Genomic DNA, 21,400 nt, shown 5'->3' on the forward strand with positions numbered 1-21,400 from the left:
TTTGTAACGTCACAAAACATCTATTTATGTATTGCTTTTTGGATCTGATTCCAATAAAACGCATAATTTTGTAAAAACAGCAACGGATACATAAACGACTTAATCTTATTTTAAAAGATTGTTGTAAACGACATAACAAAAAAAGGTTTTAATTCATTCAGTAAAAAATAAACATAATAATGACAATAACAAAAAAAAAACAGAAAAAACTGTGCGCAGATCTATTAAACAATTAAAGTATTAATCGTTTAACAATTTAGCATTTGAAAGAGCTTCCTTAATTCTGATGACTACCCGATCAGGAGAGCATATCAAAATATTTACTCAAATCTATCTCACCAAGATATTTACATCTGATACAGTTATAATTAAGAACTCAAAATTTTCGGTTTCAAGTATCTCCAATCTGAATTATATCTTATTCTGATTGACAGACTTGAATAGGATTGAGCTCATTTTCAATGATGAAGATTTTTTTTCGAATTGTCTTAAAATTAAATGATCATATCTTATTTTGATATATTTACGTACAACTTTTTATGAAACAAGGACATCGAAATCAACGGCCCAAACCGTACTTTAATGAGTTTCGCTCAACAGATTCATAAACATGAATCGAATTTTTGGGAACCCAATAATGAAGCATGGTTTAGGCTAATAGTGTGGGTTACTGACATTCCACTAGAAAATTTTCTCGAAGCATTCATATCTTGATAAGTTATAATTTTGATAGGATTTGTTCTGCCCAATATCAAACTATGCTATCTGAACGAGATATAATCTTGATAGGAGCATATCAAAAACTGATATAGTTTAGCTATGATCGTATAGATTTTTTGATATAATTTGAGATATTTTAACATCCTACGAGTACTAAATTATAACTCATTCAGATAAAATAAAATCAGTATCAAAATATCTCATTTTGATATAATTTTGTTTTCCCCTTCTGATCGGGTATGGCTCCATCTTGTGTAAATAATTGAAATGTAGCAGTAAGCCTTTACTAGGCATTAGCCAATTCATTGACTGGATAAGTTTTTTTGTTTGAGATTTTCAAGAACTTAATTAGAATTCTCACTAACTTTACTTTGATATTTTAATGCACTTCAAACATTCCGGAAAATTTCATTTTCATGATTCTAAGTTCAGGAGAAAGTTGTTCGAAGTTAAATAAAATTATAACTTAGAAAATAAACTTTTTGTTTGATTTTTAATTTCTCATATATTCCTAGTACACCGCTGCAAAAAATGATTTTTATCGATACCTTTTGGGTCACCAAGCATCAGTGTAAAATTTGAGATGATTTGGTTAATTCCTGAGCTAGCACAACGCGTTTCAATTTTGTATGGAAATTGGTATGAAAGTAAAAATTTTTGCACATTGAATCATCCAGAAAATTCAAATGAGCTTGAAATGAAGTTGGTCTTTGATTTATGGTCTTGACTATTTTTAAGTTCATGTTTTGCTAAGAATTACATGAAAAAAAGTTATAATCATTTAAAAATAAACAATCTGAATCCATTGAATAGTATTTAAAAATGGTTATATAAGGCTATATAAATCAAGCTATGCAAAGCAGTTTTTTGAGTTTTTTATTCTCATCCTATGGTTAAACAGCTTTCGAACAAACTGTCAAAAACGCTAAAATTAAAAAAAAAATATTTGAAAGAAAAATTCCTATAGTATTGAATATATTTTCTGAGGTATAAGCTAGGTTTGTGCTTTGTTCATATGAATTGTACTGCAAGAATCAAGGAATATTTTTCAAACAAAGTTATATTTTCTGAATCTTTCTGTACATCTATGGCGATTTTTGAATGAAAATTTTTGGTTTTCCATATAAATTTCCATAAAAAATTTAAACTCGTTACGCTTATTCAGGACTAGACGGTTCGCTTTCAAAGTTTTTGATGCTATTTCTGGCAGCAAAAACAACTAAAAAACATTTATGGGAGGTGTAAAAATTTAAGAATTTGAAATTTCCATACAAAGCTTCAAAGATTTAATCCTCACAGAAAACGTTCTGAAAAATATGAACAAACCGGTCTGAAACTTTTTTCGCTAAGTCCAAAACTACTTGTTTTCTTCTAACAAGTTATTCTTTAGCATAAAATCTACACTCAGATTATATTTTAAGACTTTACTGTGTTGCCAGATTTAATTTTAAGACTTTACAGTGTTGCCAGAATGAATTGTAATTTTTTTAAATGGAAATTTTCACCTTTTATCAAAAAATATTTCCACTTCAAGTCGTTTGAGGATCGCCTTAGAGTGGTCCAATTAAAATGAAATTTTTCACAGATTGTTACCTTGATAAAGAGATCAATATAAAGGGGAGAGAGCAGTGAAATTTTTGATACGTTCATATAACTAAGAGCCACATTAATGTAAACTTTAAGTACTCAAAAATGACAAATTTATGAAAATTTAATACAATCAAAAAACGAATAGGTACAAACAAAACATTAAAAGTTACAAAAAATAACTTTAGAAATGATGAAAAATGATCAAAACAGCAATTAAATATTTAAAAAAATTGTAAACAAAACAAGAAAAGTGCTAAATGTATCAGAAACATGATATAAAAAATACAAAATGACTTAATGTTGTCAAAAATGTTATTGATGATAATAACAGTACCGGGCCTGTACGATTTTGGTAACACGCTCGTACATTTTGTGTTGCCAAAATCGAATGTTGCCAAAATTGAACGTTTTTTTTTTCTCAACTTTTTTCAGTTATTTTTACAAAACAACTATTATTATTATTAAACACGTTATTTTTTAATAATTTTCGACCACTTGTGATCATTTTTTTATTTTTTTCATCATGTTTTTGAAGCATTTTCTACATTTCTTGTTTTGTTTAAAATGTTTGTTTTCATTTGTCATATTTGCTGTTATTGTCGTTCTTCATCATTTTTTGGTTGTTTTTTATCATTTTCAGTCTTAAGTTAGAATTTGTGTTTTAACTTTTAGAATTTTTCATCTTTTTGTCATTTTTGAGTTCTTTATAATTTTTTTAAAAAACTTTTGTTTTTATTGTTGCATTTTATCACCATTTCAGAACATAAAAACATATTTATTGTGCTTGTCTAAATTAAATTAGCCCTATTAAAACGAAAACTAAAAAGTAATGTTGGTTCTAAAAACCGTTCGATTTTGGCACATGTGCTAAGATCGGATGTTGCCAAAATCGAGTGTTGCCAAAATCGAATGTAGCCAAAAACGAACGGGGTCTGTATTTTTAAAATAATTAGTAGAAAAATTGTTGAGAAAAAAAAACCGCTCGATTGTGACAACATTCGGTTTTGGCAACACAAAATGATTAGGCGTGTTGCCAAAATCGAACGGATTCTGTATTTACCTATCAAACATGAAATCGTATAAGAAATGATAACTTAAGTCGTTTACAGTGGTGTTGCGAATCGCAATTCTAACTGCATAGAGAAAAGATCGTATAAACTGTCGTCTGAAGTCAGTTTGAATCGGATAAGATAGAAAGTCTGCCATGTTTGTAAATTTTGATTCGGCCGGACAAATCCAGGATCTAGGAAATCCAGGAAATCCAAGAAATCCAAATTATCTAAAACGCTGTCAGAATCCGGGCATTTGATTTCAAAACTGTCGATAAAAAATGCGGGCAATATCTGGGCAATATCCGGGCAAACTTTGTCAAAACCGAGGAATTACTCAACAAAATTTAAGAGAAAGATTTGAAATAAGAATTTTTCATCAAAATTCATCAAAAGTTTTCAAATCTTATTTTAGGCTTCCAGAAAACTATTCATGATTATTTTTACAAAATTTACTCACAAAATTTCGTTTTAGACGCATTATTAAAAATTATATGTAACGCAATTTTTTTTTTAGTTTGATTTAATGATGACAATAAACCCTGGAAAAATCCGGGCTTTTCCATTGAAATATGGGCAGCCGCGCCGAACCGGACTTTTAAAAACAAATTATTTTAAATATCCAGGTAAACCCGGATAAAACCAGGCAATCTTTGCCAAACACAATTATTGCACTAAAAAGAAGAATACTTCCTATCATATTTATTGAAGAAAAAAAATAAACACAAACAGAAGCAAAAGTATTTCTTTTGCATTTAGAATGGTGTAACGAATAACACAATTTCCTCGAAAATAAATTCGCAACATTGGATAAGCTAATAATCAGATCAGCGAATTGAAACTTTCATAAAGATAAACATTCGGTTTCCAACTTGATGGAAACGCGATTGCAACGCTCAGCTAAGACAAAAACTGAAAATTTTTGCACGAGATTAAATAGGGAAATAAATAAATTTGGAAGACAACTATAGAAAGTAAATAAGAACGACTTTTTAGGCAGAAAATCTAGAAAGTACAAAAATACTTAAATGTAAAGTTGCCTCAATTAGTAGGTCCCACTGAACTCCTTGGAAGTGGTTTGTTCACGAACTATACCAGTTTATTTTTTTAGGTTTTTGTCAACTGTTGTGATCGGTCACCATATACGTTTTTTCACAAATTTATCTTAATGCTTCACCCGTGAATCCAATGTCACCCAGATTTGAACACAACTCGATCCACCAGTTTAAAGGTCGTTCTAAAAAACGTGCCAAGCTCAGTTAGTACACTTCAGTAGCAGCAGTCCCAGCATCTTTCCTGCTTGCTCTCTGTTGTGGTGCAGTTTAAATTGACCAAAAACCGATACCAATTCCAATTCCCCCGTCTGTGTCCATCGCAAAGAGGTAGGTCGGTTCGGCCGAACTCCCCCCAAAAAAGGTAACATTTAACCGCAAACCAGTTGAGGTTGTTTGCTTGCTTGCTTGCTTACTTGCTCGTTTTTGCTTCTTCTAGTTAGGTAGGTTGGTGTTCCAATCCAATTCTATAGATCACTACTTAGTGTATTGGAGAGCTCATGCATGTGCCCGTTTCCCCCCCGGCAGCCTCTCTTTATTCGAATGTGTGTTGCTGTTGACTGTTGACGTTTATTTTTATTTATTTTCAAGTTTCACTTAACATCTGCACTATTCCCCAGACAAATCAAGCTGCTGCTGCCATCATCCGAAAAATTGAAAAGTGCACCACTAGAAGCTAATCCAGAGCACCAGTTGCAGGCTAGCTAGCTGACACAGACACCTTCACGGTTTCATCTCTCTCTATCTGCACAACAATGGGGATTGATCATGACGACGAGGTCATTCGCTGCCATTAGCCATTAGCCCAGGGTTAGTAGAAGACACAAATAATCCACATATGAACACGTACTTGTTGAACTACAAAAACACACACACAGACTGCCAATTTGGCGACAGAATATTAGGGAGGTATTGACCATCACAAACCTCTTTTGTTGCAGTGACGATTGTTAGGCCGCCCGTAGACACTTCACCGATATTGGAGTATAATCAATACACTTCAACGAGGCTCGATCACCCAGAGATCTCGTGCAGCACCCACTAAGTACACTTTTTCAGCCACGCTGTTTAAGCTCCAGAAAATCTTGACATGCACCCACAGTGCTTTTTTGCATCACTTGGAGGCGAATGAAAAAAAAAAAAACAACAGATACACACTGGGGGAGTTCTAACTCCGTAGCCCACACAAAACAACTAGGTAGTCACTAGCTAGACACACGGTTGAATTTGAATCGAAAAATTATCCACACTCCAGGCAATATAATGTGGTTCGGGTACAATTACTGCGGCGCTACCAGCAAACAACACAGCGACGACTGCGCGACGTTCTCTCCTCAACAACGCACGCCGAAACGCGGAATCTCACTCGTCAGCGAACTGCCCGGTAGAACGTTCCAATACGAACTGAACAACGGCGTAGAGCCCTCTTCGGTGCAGCGGTATAAACCTGGCCTGGCCGCAGAAGAGCATATGGACACGAGACGATGGCTTCTCACCACACCACCAAGGTGGAAAACCAACGAACAGAGCGAGCGCAACAAGAAATGTGCAACAATCAGGCACTCACGGGCCCGGCTAACCCAGCCATCAGCAGGAGAAACCACTCAACGGAAACCAGCTGTTTTTTGCACTCAGGTACGCACCACGCGACGACCGACCCCGTTTTCGTATCCCACATTTCCCGTCTGCCCGGCCGTTCTTGTGAAGTCCTCCCCAAAAGTTTTCGCAATCGTACGGGCAACTCAAAAGCTCAACCAACCGGAGACTCTCCCAACATAGGAAAACTCACCCGGAACTCTTTATAGCATACCACCCCCTGCCTCGGTCGGTGGCACCATAATTTTACAATCTCTCTCATCGGAGCTCGCTCTCATAAACTGAAACATTATAGCACAACCAACTGCCTTATGATTCGGGTCGGCCTATGCTGAACCTTCTATGAGAGTTGAGCAAAGTTTTATTATTTTTATGTTTTTCCATCGCATAGAACTTCTGAGCCACCCAAAACCCAACAACAAAACTCTCAAGAGGTGCAAAAAAGAGTGGTTACTTTCATTTCATCATCTTATTTATTTTCCTAGCTTTATTTTGGTTTGAATTTACCATGCATGCATTCGATGTTCTTTTTTTGAAGCGCCACTCGAGCTATACTCGTAGGAGTAAGGTTAAAGTGAGGTTTGCCAATACCTACCTAATTGGGTGGGGAACTTGCTTGTTGCACATGATGATGATGATCAACATCACCAACAACAAGTAGAGGTAACCAACTAGCTTCAAGATTTTGTGGCCGTTCGGATTTGTGCTTGCTTTTGCAGTGGTCCAACTGGAGATTTTCCCAAAAGCCACATGGGTTGGTATTTAGGTGTTGGTGCATCCTTGTGCTCATCTTTGAAGTCTTTTGGTCAAGAAGCAATTATTTTCCTTTGAAGACTTGTGATGAGAATCAAGACACGAAAGAGACACCTTAATTAACCCTCATCCGCATTAGGGTGTCATTTTGACACCATTGCAAGTTTGAAGGCTTGTAACTTTTTTCAGAAGCTTCAAAATACAAAAATTTCTTCGGGGACCCTAAATGAATTCAAAAGTTCTTCAATATTGCATCTTTACTTTTTTTATGGACGAACCCTGGAAGCCTGGACAAAAAAACTCCCTTTTCCGACTTTTGGTGTCATTTTGACACCACAAAAGTAAAATCTATTTAAGTCGTTTGAATTATTATGAACTTCATATAAAACTTATATCAAAAGAAACCTTGTAATGTCAGTGAAATATGTTTAGAACATTATATACAACTAAAGTTACAAGTTTTCTCGTTATTCAGCATGAAAGAAAAAAAAATCTGAAAAAACATGCCTCACGAAAACTGCTGTAGTTCATATGTTACACGTCCAAAAAAATATTTGCCTTATGCATATGAAAGCTGAAGTTAATGCCTACATCATGAACACAAGAAATATTTTTTTTAAATTTTTTTTAATGAAATGGTCACAAAAAGTTCAAAAAAGTGGTCTAAAAAACCGACTTTTCATTCGATTGCTAGTAAATACTGTTTGAGCGATGGTAGAGTTTTGAAAAAAATATGACTACAAAATGTATTAAAATTCCAACATTTTGCTGTCTTTAGATTTTTGATGCAACAAAAATTGAATTTACTGGAATTTTTCAAAGTTCACTACTTTGCGCGATTTTTTTACAAATTGAAATTTCATCTGTTTTTGTGGTCCACCGTCAGGTTGTACCCGGATTATCAGTGCTTTTACTTTGTTTGGACCAACCAAGAGTATATTCATTGGAAAGCACATTTAATCTTCATTCTAGTGAGGTGCTGCAATTCACGCTGTGAGATTTCACAAAAATATGAAAATTATAAACGTAAAATCATCCTGAATTTCTAGAACTACAAGCACCTCGCCCAGCAAAACGTGTTTGTTTGCTCTCCGAGTAGGTACGGTGGGTGGTGATTCGGGCAGAGAGCGAAGCCGACAAATGAAATAATGATGCGTGTCGTACATTTCTTGGTTGAAAATATTCTATTGAGAGTAGTTTGCATTTGCTAGTCACGACACGCATCATTATTTCGTCTGTCGGCTTCGCTCTCTGCCCGAATCACCACCCACCGTACCTACTCGGAGAGCAAACAAACACGTTTTGCTGGTCGCGGTGCTTGTAGTTCTAGAAATTCAGGAATGATTTTACGTTTATAATTTTCATATTTTTGTGAAATCTCACTGCGTGATTTGTTGCACCTCACTAGAATGAAGATTAAATGTGCTTTCCAATGAATATACTCTTGGTTGGTCCAAACAAAGTAAAAACACTGATAATCCGGGTACAACCTGACGGTGGACCACAAAAACAGATGAAATTTCAATTTGTAAAAAAATCGCGCAAAGTAGTGAACTTTGAAAAATTCCAGTAAATTCAATTTTTGTTGCATCAAAAACCTAAAGACAGCAAAATGTTGGAATTTTAATACATTTCGTAGTCATATTTTTTTCAAAACTCTACCATCGCTCAAACAGTATTTACTAGCAATCGAATGAAAAGTAGGTTTTTAGACCACTTTTTTGAACTTTTTGTGACCATTTCATTAATAAAAATTTAAAAAAATATTTCTTGTGTTCATGATGTAGGCATTAACTTCAGCTTTCATATGCATAAGGCAAATATTTTTTTGGACGTGTAACATATGAACTACAGCAGTTTTCGTGAGGCATGTTTTTTCAGATTTTTTTTCTTTCATGCTGAATAACGAGAAAACTAGTAACTTTAGCCATATATAATGTTCTAAACATATTTCACTGACATTACAAGGTTTCTTTTGATGTAAGTTTTGTTTAAATCGGTTTAACACGCCAAAAGTTATAACGATTTGAGCTTGTGGTGTCAAATTGACACCACAAGTGCTGATTAGGGTAATGAAATCTAATGCGGATGAGGGTTAAAAGATCACGCATGTGTTGATTACTTTTAATATGGACTAGTTTAGCTACATCCACAATGATAAATCAGAACTTCATTTTTTGTTTGTTCACATCAGTTGTGATTTTAAGAAAAATAAATCCTTAAGCTAATGTTTTGTTGTAGTATGGAGTTGTTGTAAGTTTGTTCAGTGTTACGTCTATAACTTCACCTTGTGCATTGTACAGGGTCCGGCAATTGAACTGCTACATTACTTCAACAGTAATTATTTCGTAGCACACGAAACAGTATTGAACGACCCCTCGTCCCTTTGTTTACATTAAGTCTTAGCTATCATAAGATGTCAGTGTTACTTACGTAGCGCTGTGGTTGCCTTGTTCCTAGCTGGCAAATGGCAGAAGGACATAGTTCGTGAGCTGTCCGATATAAGTGTGCGCAGAAGTTTTGTATACCGTACAGTTAAAAAATATCTGGAGACCGGAAGTGCCAAAAAAACGGTATGGTGGGGGACGTCGACCTACTGTGGTGACACCTTCCATGGCGAAGATCGTCAGGAAGCGCCTTAAGAGAAATCCTCGTCGTAGTGCCACTAAATTGGCAGAGGATCTTAACATATCGGATCGAAGTCTCTGTCGGATCCTGAAAGATAAACTTCAGACCTAGCCCTACAAGATCCAAAAGGTTCAAGACCTTACAGTGACGCAGAAACAAGAACGGGTTAAAAAAAACGAAGGCGCTGCTGAAGAGGGCCGCGGAAGGAAGGTTGAAGAATATCGTGTTTACCGACGAGAAACTCTTCACCGTACAGCACTTCGTGAACAAGCAGAACGACAGAGTTTGGTTGCCAGACAGATCACAAAGCCATGCCGACTTGCTGACGGCCACCCGGCGACAGAAACCAGCATCGGTGATGGTCGGGAACTTATTCTACAGAATGTCGTTGAACCGTGGGCACGTCGACATTTTGGTTCCAGGGATTGGGGTTTCCAACAAGACTCGGCGCCGGCTCACAAAGCGAAGAATACCCAACTTTGGATTGCGCAACATTTTCCAGGGTTCATTTCGAGCTCCGAGTGGCCGGCGAGTTCGCCAGACCTGAACCCTATGGACTTCGCTGTTTGAAGTATGTTGGAGGCCGAAGTCTGCTCTAAGAAACATGAAGGTGTGGAGGTCCTGAAGCGACATCTCATGGCAGCCTGATATAGAATACCACAAGAACTCTGTTGTGTTGTGAGCCTACTTGGTTGAATGATTCAACTGAATCAAAGCAATCGAAAGATTCCTTTTAATTCAACCACAGTTAATGAAAAGTTCAGTGTTCGGCACAAAAACGCTAATCCGCTAATCGCTAGTTAGTCCGATAACTTTTTGTTAGCGGTTTAATTTTGCCGCTAAATTTTGATTGCTGTTTTAAGGTTCCGCTAAATGAAGAACGCTAACTTCCATTTACTTGTTTCAAATTCACAAATTATTACTTTGACAAGTAAAGGAGACATCGGACATCATTCTTACACCAATATGCGCTCCAAGTGAAAATGGTCACTTCGAATGGTCTCAGGGCAGAAGTGTCTCATACAGGTTAACTTTTTTTTTCTCTCTTTATGTACTTCTTTTCTCAACATTATCAGACAAACAATTCAATAAATATGGTAAAACAGTATTAAACTATTTTAAACATCATTTATATAATTCAATGCTAGAAGGTCAATTTTTAGATACAGTTTTTTGCTTGCAAAAGTACAGTAAACGGTCTACTTGATCATAATTTTACATGACTTTAGCATGGTCGTCCACATGCGGTGATTTGTTGGAATGTGCTTTTTAGGTTAATCGATGGATTTTCAAAAGCTTTTCAAATTTCTATGTTTTTTTAGATCTCACATTACTATCTCACACGGCAAGTCTCGAATAATAAATGCTGGAAAAATCCGCTTTTTACAACTTGTTTTAAGTGGATGAGATATTTACTATTTACTTTTCACAAAGCAGTTTTTACAAATATTTCAAATCAGGTAAAATAAAAATAAGATGGTATCTCCATAGAATGAATTTGCATATTTATTTCATTTAGTTTTTTAGATAAAAGTTTTACAATGCTCCTATCATGAGAATTTTGCATTACTTTTTTGAAAGTTTGAAAAAAAGTGAAACCTGGTTAAAGATTTTTCAACAGACAATCTGCACTATGTTTGTAAAGTATTTGAGCAAACGAATTGAGACGCAACCATAATCCATACTGTTGCCATCCTGTTTACGTTATCGTTTATCAACAGTAAGCGATTGGCGATTGGCGCTTTAAGCTTGAAGCGATAACTTTTCCGCTCATTTAGCGGTTTTAATTAGCGATCGCTAAATTTGAATGAGTTAGCGATTTAATTATAGCCGCTAATTTTTAAATTAGCGATACCGAACAGTGGAAAAGTTCATATATCGGTATTTCGATAGCAACTTACTACCTTCTTCAGTGAGCGTTTCCTCAATTCCGCCCTATCGAAAAATTTTGGGCAATTGTCAAGCAGAAGATGAAGAAGAATGGTAGGACGACTCGGGAACCAAAGAGATGAAGAGATTGTGGAACAAAATGGCCGCTGAGGTCAGTGAATAGGGTGTCCAAACTATGATGAGTGGTTCTATACGAAAAGTTCAAAATTTTATCAAAAAAACATCGAAATATTTTTTTTCTTATTTTTCCTTTGAAGTGCAATAAAAACCCTACATTTTGATTACAAAACTTTTTTTTTCGTTTACATAGCTCCGAGATAGACCCGTTTGACGCGTCCAGATTTGTAGTGATCCATGCTTAAAATTAACAATTAAAAACATAAAAAACTTTTTAATTCGTAGAATGTCGAAAAAATTACTGACTGCACTGTACAGGATTTTAACCCGCAAATTTCGGTTTTCTAGTCCAACGCATTACCAATTATGCTTCGGACTCTTGTAGCATATTCGATAAAGCGTTGGCCTGGAAAGCCGAAGATTGCGAGTTCAAATCCTGTACAGTGCAGTCAGTAATTTATTCGACATTCTCCGAATAAAAAGTTTTTTTTTATTTTCTTTAAGTTCTCTGCCAATCTTACCTCTCCGGATGACCTCATTTCCTCATTTTCTCATAATAAAAAATAATATTTAATCATAAAACAAACTTGCAAACAAAATGTAATTCTACCGTAAATCTTTGATTATTAGCTGAAATTTTGAAATGGCGTTGACAATCGAAAATGAAAGTTTGCGATCTTTTTTTTTTGTAATGGTCCCTTAGGCCCATTTGGGTCGTTCCTCCACCCCATACGCTTCTTTAGAAGTGGGAGGGACATATTATCCTAAGGATAGTTTTATTTTACTTTAAGTTTTCTTTTTCTGTACGACTTATTTAGTCTTACTCCTGCGTATGTCCATCACCGTACAATTTAACATCTGATTCTTCGTCAGATTCCATCACTTTCATCTTTTGATCCTTGTCAGGATTGGTCATATTTTCAAACAGTCCGTTTGATGTATTGTATTGCCATTTTCTTGAAAGTGTTTATGTTCACAATATCTTTGATGCTCGGCGGTAGGTTGTTGAACATTTTCAATCCATTGTAGAAAAGAGAGCGTTTGCTCATCTCTTTTCTAATACTTGGCAGTCTGAAGTCTTGTGCTCTTCTAAGTTTTTTTTTGCAATTTGAATTACTCAACGAAACAGTCATTTTGATATTTTTATGATGATTGTAAAACTCATTTCCAATCTGAATCTCAAAATTAATTCTGAATCTGACTTCTGATCCTGCATTCATAATTTGAACTTTGAATAATGTTATTTTTAAAATGCGTTTTCCAAGATTTTTGAGAAAAGTTAAGATTCGTGAATTTTTTGTTCCGACATTCCAGCGGTGAAAGCCTATTCGTGAAAGAAGAATATTAGAATTGTAAACTAGGAAAAATGGATAGAATGCGTTTTATTAATCTAAATTCCAAGTAAGAATTTTAATAACGAACCAAGATGTAAATTCTATTTAGCTTCTAAAGTTTCAATATAAAGTTTTGGGATTCATTCTGAATTCATTATTTAAATATTTTTAATCCGATGAATCTGAACCTGAATTTTGAATATCAATACAGAATCTGAATAACGAGCCTGCATTCAAAGTTTAAATTTTTGAATCTGTTTCACATTTTCAATACGATTTCTGAATCTTGATTCGTTTTTGAAGATAAATTTATCGCTTATCGATCTACTCAAATTGCAAAGACGACTATTCATTCAAGATCCTACGTTTCGATCCTTATAGAATCATCATCAGGAACTGTTATTTTATTATATGTTAACTCAGTTTTATAAATCAGTTCACTTGCAAAGATTTGCGGCTGAAAAACCGTTTTGTCCTACAATTTTTTGATTTATATTCACCAGCATCTAAAAGTTGTCACTAGTTTTACACTATCACTTTCCAACTGACTTTTTTATCTGATCATGACGAGTGTGCATTAGGTAGCGTCTATCACGTGTTGTTGGGTTTGTGTTCCAGTTCCAGTATTCGTGATTTTAAGTTGTGATTAAATTTTAATTATGTTGCAGAGTGTTCTAAAAATATTTCCGTAAGTAGGACACGGTGTATTTCGTAGAAGGACTTAAAGAAAAAAAATACAGTAACGCTAATTTTTGCATGGGCTGAAAGTAGAGCTTTTTCCGGTTCATTTTCACCAAAAATTAAAATATTCTGTCGGTGACCCCCCATACAAATTTTTTTTTTGAAAATTTTCTATTTTAATTCTAAAAAAAGTAAATATATTTTTAGTGTTATAGAATTTTCAGAGATGCTAATTATCTTAATTTTGACTTTCACTTCTTTTAAATTAAACTGATAACTCAACAATCACATCAAAAACTTTGAGAAATTTTCAATTTTTTTTAAACTAGTAACAGTGCTGTTTAAACGTAAAAAAATGCGTAGAAAGTGTCTTCTTATCCTAAAATTTAAATTTTGGCTGGCAAATCCTGTAAGCAGTCTGAGACGGTCGAATTAACTGGAATTATTAGAATGGTCTAGAATAATATGAATCCATATATGAATCCATTTTTATTCATTGTCTTAAGATTTTCTGATTGTGGCAACACTGAGGGGAACTTTATTTAAAAAAAGCCCAATGATTAAGAAAATCAGTTAACACTAGGAAGCGCTTTATTTTTTTTTTGTGATAACGCTTATCGTGATGCGATCTGGAGTAGAAACGTTTGTCTTAATTTCAGCTTTTAAAAAATTAAGAAAATCAATATTCAAAAGTAAACGATCCGTTAAAGACAATTTTTGATGAGAAATAAGTTTTTATATTTCTCCTGATTTAAATGTCTGAAAATTCTATTTGCACTTCAGACTCATTGCAAATGGCTACAGCAGTTCAATCTTGCTTAAATTTTGCATGATACTGTCTTTTGATACAATCATAATTATAAGTTTGAAATTTTCTTAAACCTTTGGTTTTTATCGATTTTTAGTCCAATTTTTATAACCCTGCTGTACTCTGTGATGCTTCCATTTTTTTCAAAAAGCATAACTGTTAAGGTTAAGCAATTCTAGCTTCAACGGTTTCCAACCCACTATATTATTTAAACAATCTCTTGAATTCTTTGTTTAAATTAAATTTGAATTTTGTAGTTTTTTTTTAAATAATGTTATCTCATGGGAGAATCTAGTTTAAAACTCTGATAAATTTTATTTTTTTCCCAAAAAAATGCTTTTTAATCTTTTTGTCGATCTTGTATTTACAAAAATCAATAATATTGTTGGCAAAAGTGAATTGCAAATGATCGATAGCAAGCTAGACTGCAGCACGTAACATTCATCATATTTTGTTCATCCCTTACTTATTTTAGTTATTCTACTGTACGCTGATGTTCTTCTTTATTATTAAAAAGATTCTTAATGAAGCATTAATATTACAGTAAAACAATCATAACTTCTACAATTTTATACGAATAATGTCAAAAACTATAATAATCATTGGTTTGGACAAATCATAAAAATCCACTTAAAAAAAAAAAGGCATAAATCTAGTCTAAAACCTTCGATAATATTGAAATTTCTCTTGAAAAAAATTTTTTTTCATCGTTTTGTTGATAATGAATTCCAAAATATCACCAGTACTTCAATTCTTAAGCAAAAATTATGTACAAATGATTAATAGAAAATTTATTCACCTTCAATATAAGAAAAAAAGATTTAAAATATATGTTATGTAGCGGAAGATAAACGGATTTCAGTGCAAGTACTTGAGCATTTAACTAAATTTTATATTTTAAATTTTATTTAAAACTGGTCTGCTTGGATATGTTTCATTTTGATGTGAGGTAAACAAAACTCAAAATGTCATAAACTATCATCAAAATTTGTATATTTGTTCTCTAAAGTGCATATCCATATGCATCAGAGCCTACAAATAATGTGGGAATATTTCAAAGAACAATTTTGAAATAAAGAAAAGATTTTTAATACTTTGTTGAAAACCAATCAAATGATGTTGGACTGTTTTTATTCATGTGTCATAATTTTTTTTAAACCAGAATTGGTTCTCCAAGATATACACAAATGAATATAAATTCATGTGACATTTGTATAACACCAATTATAACAAGGATATTTCAAATAATAACATTTTGAATAAAATGCTCATATAAAAATCAGTTTTCCAGAAAATCCAAATGATTTAGCTCTCCAGGCGTTGACATTTTATATTGTTTCAAAATGACAAAAACTTGAATAAAAAAAAAAAAAAATTTTAATGAAAAAAGTTACTATTCCATTGCATTTGAATAATTTTACAGATAAAAATTTATAAATATGGACAAAAAAATTTCAAAAAAATAAAACGTATGGGGACTCACCGACCAAATATTTTAATTTTGCCTGAAAATGATTCAGAAAAGGCTACATTTTCCATTTCTGAAAAAATTAGAGTTACTGTATTTTTTATTTTAAACTTCTTCTATAAACACACCGTGAGGATGTAGGTTTAAGGTGTCTTTTTTTTAATTGATCGCGTTTTTTTTGTAGTTTTTATGTGGCAACTTTCTAGGATCAGCTATTTGCTCTCGTTGTCAAATTTGTCGATGATTTCTGCTTTGTCGATATCGAACCTATGATCCATGACTGTTTCATGCTCTAAAAGTGCTGTTTGTTGGTGAAATTGCTGAATGGCGTAATCCTGTTTCGCCAGGCGTCACGCCATTCTGGAACTTTTTTTTTTTCTAATTTTCCTTTTTTTCATATTCGAAAAATTGTCATTTAAGTTTTGAAAATGCATACGAATTTGGAAATTCATGGATTCAATTTTGTATGAAATACTAAACTTATTTCGAACTAGGATTTTAAAACAGTTTCTCATTTTTAATTACTATAAAATTATGATTCAATTAAAAAATCACAAATCCTTTAAAAGATACAGAATCCGAAATATTAAAAAAAAATATTATTTCGATTTTGATTATTTGGAACATAAATTTTCGAAAAATATTTAATCTCTTTGAAAATTTAATATTAAGAACTGAATTTCAATCAACAGGTGTGAAAATTTTACAGAATTGTAGCAAAAGCTTTCAAAAATGTTCCCGGATATTTAGTAAAGAAAATGATATTAAGCCTGCCCGGCTCACATGCTCGATTTTTGTGGAAAACTGCCGAATATAGCAGAGATTTATTCACATTACTTGCTAAATGAAGCAAGAAATTCAAATTGAAATTCAAAATAACATTCAAAAGCATTAGTAATTTTAGATTATTAGTCCAAAAGCGATTTTCAGAGTTATTATTTATTTAGAGTTAAATTTATCAAAATAAACATGAAGCAAATTTAAGCTTCAAAGAGATTTGAACGCTGTTGATGTGCTTCACTGAAAAACTGAAATATGAAATGATTTTTCTTTATCTTTATATATTTTTTTTTTTTTTTTCAAATAACTTCAGACTCGTTGAGCGACACCTTCTCGTAATCCGAATTGGCCCAAATTTGGCATGAGATCTTGTAATAGGCCTAGGATCAATTTTAACCTGCAGCGCATAACTTTTTCAAAAGTCGGGTCATTTGGGGCACTCTAATACACACATACCTTCTGTTTTCCTTAAGAATATTAGATATTTTGGAAAATTAAAGAATAACGAATGCTTTTGAACACAAAACAATTTTTCCTTCTCTTTATTGCAAATTCGGTTTATATCACCGAGTTTTTATCTTTTTTTTTCAAATCTTACTTTAGCCACGCTTAATTTCTTTCTCACGTTCAGAACTCGGGTATATTTTTGATGTTTGTCTTCAATAGGATAAGCCGTCTTGACTCCTAGAGAGCTGAAATTAAGTATAGGCGCTCATTAGTACCAGATGACAAATATTTTTAGATTTTCGGATGACCTCTTTTGAAGGGTCGTCCACACAGTATGGTTTTAGCGGTATTGACGTTGTTATATATTGGATTGAGATGAAAATTTGAACATAAGTGTTTTGAAAGACGGACAATGAATTGTAAGAATTAGCTTTGAACCGAGACGAAAATTTATAGACGGTAGCTTTTGGAACGAGGACTTGATCCCTGATTTCAAATTTCAGGTAAACTACCAATGTTGAAAAAATTTAAACAGTATTGTTCTAAAAGGGAATCAACATTTTACAAGTAATTCTTTCTAAACTTTGAGACAAACTTAACTCTTATATCTGCCCAACGGATTTCTTTTGTTTGAGCTCTTCTCCACTTTTACACTCAGAGGAAATCTTATTATAAATTTCATAAGATACATCTTATGAACCGCTTTTTTGTGTCCAAACTAATATTTCATAAGAGTCTTATGAAATTCTTTCAATATTCATACGAATTTCTTATGAAAAATAGAAGCAGCAGCATTGTGAAAAATAATGAACACATTCATTCCATCAGCCTCGTCGTCGTACCAAGCACTAACCAGTTGTGGAGCCATTAGTTTTTCACAAAGTTGAAAGTGATTTTGTTATTCTAAATGGTAAGTTTATTTTTTGTGAACGTTCCAATTATTTGTTAACGTAAACCCATATTTGTATGTTTACTTTTCAGCATGTTGACCGGCGAAAAGGATAAGTTCAATGGACCGGGTGCGGCAGAATGACTGTTGGAACCGTGCCGTGATGTGCTGCTTATGGTGATCATGATGTAATTGTAAACAAATAACAAATAACACAGAAAATAAACTGAACGTTTTCAACATCAATTATTTTAATATTTGCTCATCAAACTTAAAATTTTCTGTTTCCATAAGACCTTCTTATGAAAAGCAACAACCTCTCATTGAAGCAGGTGTTCACCTGAAGAATTCATTCGCTTCATAAGACAATCTTATGAATTTCATAGATTTTTCTTATGGCGCCACTTCATAAGAGAATCTTATGGTATATATAATAGTATTTTTCTGAGTGTAGGACTATGTTGAATTTTGGATTTATCACCGCGATTATTTGTGCTTCGATATAATCGTCGTTTTTCAGTAAGTTTTAATAATAATAAAACAGATTTACCAGTTTTACATACGTTTTGAGCTATTCTGAAATTCGCTTCTCAAAAATAAATTATATTTTATACGATTTGGGACGATCATTCATTCGTCATTTCATAATTATGTAAATTTACAAAAAAAAATCTCATTAACTTGTCACTTATCAGGCTTCCAGTAAATCTTCATCAAGTGGCATTTTTCTGCATGAAATCGCCGGAAACTCTGTGGTTGTAATTAAATTCTCTTTCCCTTTCACATTATTTCACTCGATTATCATTTGCCGTTCTGCTTCTATTCAGCCAGCGATGAGTCGTTTGTTCAATTTCACACAAAAGCTGGAGCAGCAACAAGTACCTACTTCTTCGGCAATTCCCGGAGGCAGCCGCTTTGGGAGGTCAACGAAGAGGCGCGGCTGTCGTTCCGAAAAGATGACATCCCGCGCACTTCAAAAAATTTGATTTCCCATTTCGGCAGGGAAACGAACCATGTGCTTGGCCATTTTCCGGGGATTCGAGAGCTCTCGGTCGGTGTAATTATCGGCAGCGAACTTTGGCGCGCGAACTCCAACCGAATCGTGAGTGAGTACGGATTCGGGCCCCAATGAGCTCCCCTCAAGGCTGCTGCTCCACATTGTTGTGAGTGGCACTGACTCTCGAGAGTGCGCGCGCATGGCTGCGGCTCCCTGTTGCTCCGACTGAAGTGTTTTTTGGCTAGCAACCTCGTGTGTGCATATCTACTGTACGATAGGCCTACAATGCGGCATGGCATACACACGCTGCTTCCCGATAACTGCCCTCCGCACAAAACCCATCTGATTTCGAAGAAGGCGCGCGAAGAGGTTCCGCAAATCGTGTTCCATGAAAGCAAACTCCAGCTAGCACACCTGTTCACCGCATTTGGAAATTCTCTCGGCTCTCGGTTTCAGAAATTATCGTGAATACAGTATCTCCATCCCGCATTGTAGGACTTATGCTCCTGAGCTTCGTGGAGCTTCTCCATGGCCCAGACCTTGGCTTGGATCTACTACTACGTATGTTTTCATTTCTTGCTCCACAACACGGCTCGGTCGGAGGCCGGGAGACCAATTTCGTTGATGCGGGAAGTCGTCCTGCCTGTGTGTATATTCTTTTTTCATACCTCCGTATCTTTCGGAGGCTCTGGTCCGATTTTTTTTTGCTCGCTAGGCTCCTGGCTGCACACCGAAAGATGATGATGGCCATGGCCGCCAAAGTGTGGAGAGCGGAAATGAGCCATCGTGCAATGGGGCCACCACGAGGAGAAAAAAATAAAAATAAACGGAACGGGTTTCTGGATGCGGAACGACGACTGCGGTTGATGCTGCTGTTGGCGTATTATGGTCGGAACGTTTTTATGCTAGATATGTATGTAAGTCTGTACGTATGCTTTCGAGGCGGTCGGAAGTCGAAAGCATAAAAAGGCGATGCGGCGCGGAGTCGTCGTTCGGTGGGAGAATTTAAAAATTACACAATAATTTACCAAAGTTAACCTTCACCCTCGAAGTAATGAGGCATCGCGATTTGATGCTTTTCCGTTTTGGAGTTTTTTTTCTTAACTGCTTAACGAAGCTCGTAAAGTTAAATTTGAACTGGTTAGTTACAGCTTTGAAGGAGATTACGGGTAGGTGTATTATCATGAGGAAAACTATTAACTTTTATGTTAACAACGACAGTTAAAAGTTAATTTAATGAGTATTTGAACTACGATTTTAATTTTCTTTAATATTAATTATCTTGAAATCAGCAGGTTATTTAAAAAATGGACTTTTATCCCCAAAGGTTTTTGTTTCATTTAGTAAGAGCAAATTCACTGGTGTTGGAAAAAATTGGTAGAAATTTTGACACTTTCAGCGTATTTTAAAATTTTACCTTACAAAAACATTTTCAAGATCGGTGGCCTTCAAGTTTTTTTACAACACATGTTATGTTTTCGCATGCTGTGATGCAAAAATATCGATATTTCTATTTATCACATACGGCTGGAATAGAAATAGTGCTGTAAAAAAATACAACGCCCAAAAATCTGGAAAACATTTTTGCATGGTGAAATTTTCAAGATGAACTTGCTCTAACAAAACCAAAAAAAATATTTAGATCACCTTCCTGTACAAGCATACAATTCATCTAAGCACCAACAGTTACTAACTAGAATCGAGAAATAAAACTAGCAGCCATTCCATTGGTAGGCATATTATAGTCTTAAAATTTTTGTCAAACAACTATTTGACTACAAGTTCACTGTGATTGATGAAAACAATACTGAGCCTGTCAATCGTACAATGCTTATTTCGAAATTTTCAAAACAAATCCTAATGAAAGTTACGAATCAATGCTTTTTCCTGTAAGTTATTCAAAAAAATTTTCAAAACTTTTATTCTTATTCTGAAATAAAAATTGGCTTCAAGATAAATTCATCTACTTCACCTTAATTAACATTTCTTTAATTAATTTTTTATTGGAGAGTTGATTGCAAAATTTCACTGTAGCATAGTCTATTACAGAAATTATAAGCACATCCACGGTGTATTTGAGATTTTTTTTTTAATTTTTGCACCATTCGGAAGCTGGGACTTTCCCTTTTCATTTCAGACCAAATTTGAAATCATCCATCGGGCGATCTAGAACGTTTTTTTTTTTTTTTAAGATTTTTTAACCTTTTCAATGGTTAAATGGTTTACTCAAAGGTAGAATCATACTAATCACTGTTAAACACTTGTTTTACCTTAAGCGTTATCCTAACTCTTTATGTCAATAACATGAGCTTATATGAAAATTCCTTAGCTGTAACTTTGTAGAAGATATTAAAGCGATACAAACTGAGAGAAAAGACTTGTAATGTAGCAAATAGAGTGACTATTTTTTCATTTGAAAAATCTAATAAATCTTCTCATCGCTTATTGCACCATGTTCTGAAATAGTTTCCTGACGACTTAGTTACTGATTGTAGAGTATTAAAATAAAAATTTACTCAGGATAATCTGAAGTAAACAGAATTAAAGGCATTTTAAGTATGAGGACTAAATAAGTGTGAGAACTTTCGTCAACAAATGTTT

General features: G+C 34.1%; 1 long non-coding RNA gene across 1 annotated transcript in view; it reads right to left on the reverse strand.

Moving 5' to 3' along the window:
* Positions 1–5,874, reverse strand: part of LOC129746257 (uncharacterized) — a 79,872-nt gene extending 73,998 nt beyond the window's left edge. Inside the window, exon 1 of the long non-coding RNA XR_008737277.1 lies at positions 5,339–5,874. This is a non-coding gene — a long non-coding RNA (uncharacterized LOC129746257). The remainder of the gene's footprint in view (positions 1–5,338) is intronic.
* Between the last annotated feature and the right edge of the window lie 15,526 nt (positions 5,875–21,400).

This window comes from Uranotaenia lowii, chromosome 2 (assembly GCF_029784155.1).
Source record: "Uranotaenia lowii strain MFRU-FL chromosome 2, ASM2978415v1, whole genome shotgun sequence".
NCBI classification, from domain to species: domain Eukaryota; kingdom Metazoa; phylum Arthropoda; class Insecta; order Diptera; family Culicidae; genus Uranotaenia; species Uranotaenia lowii.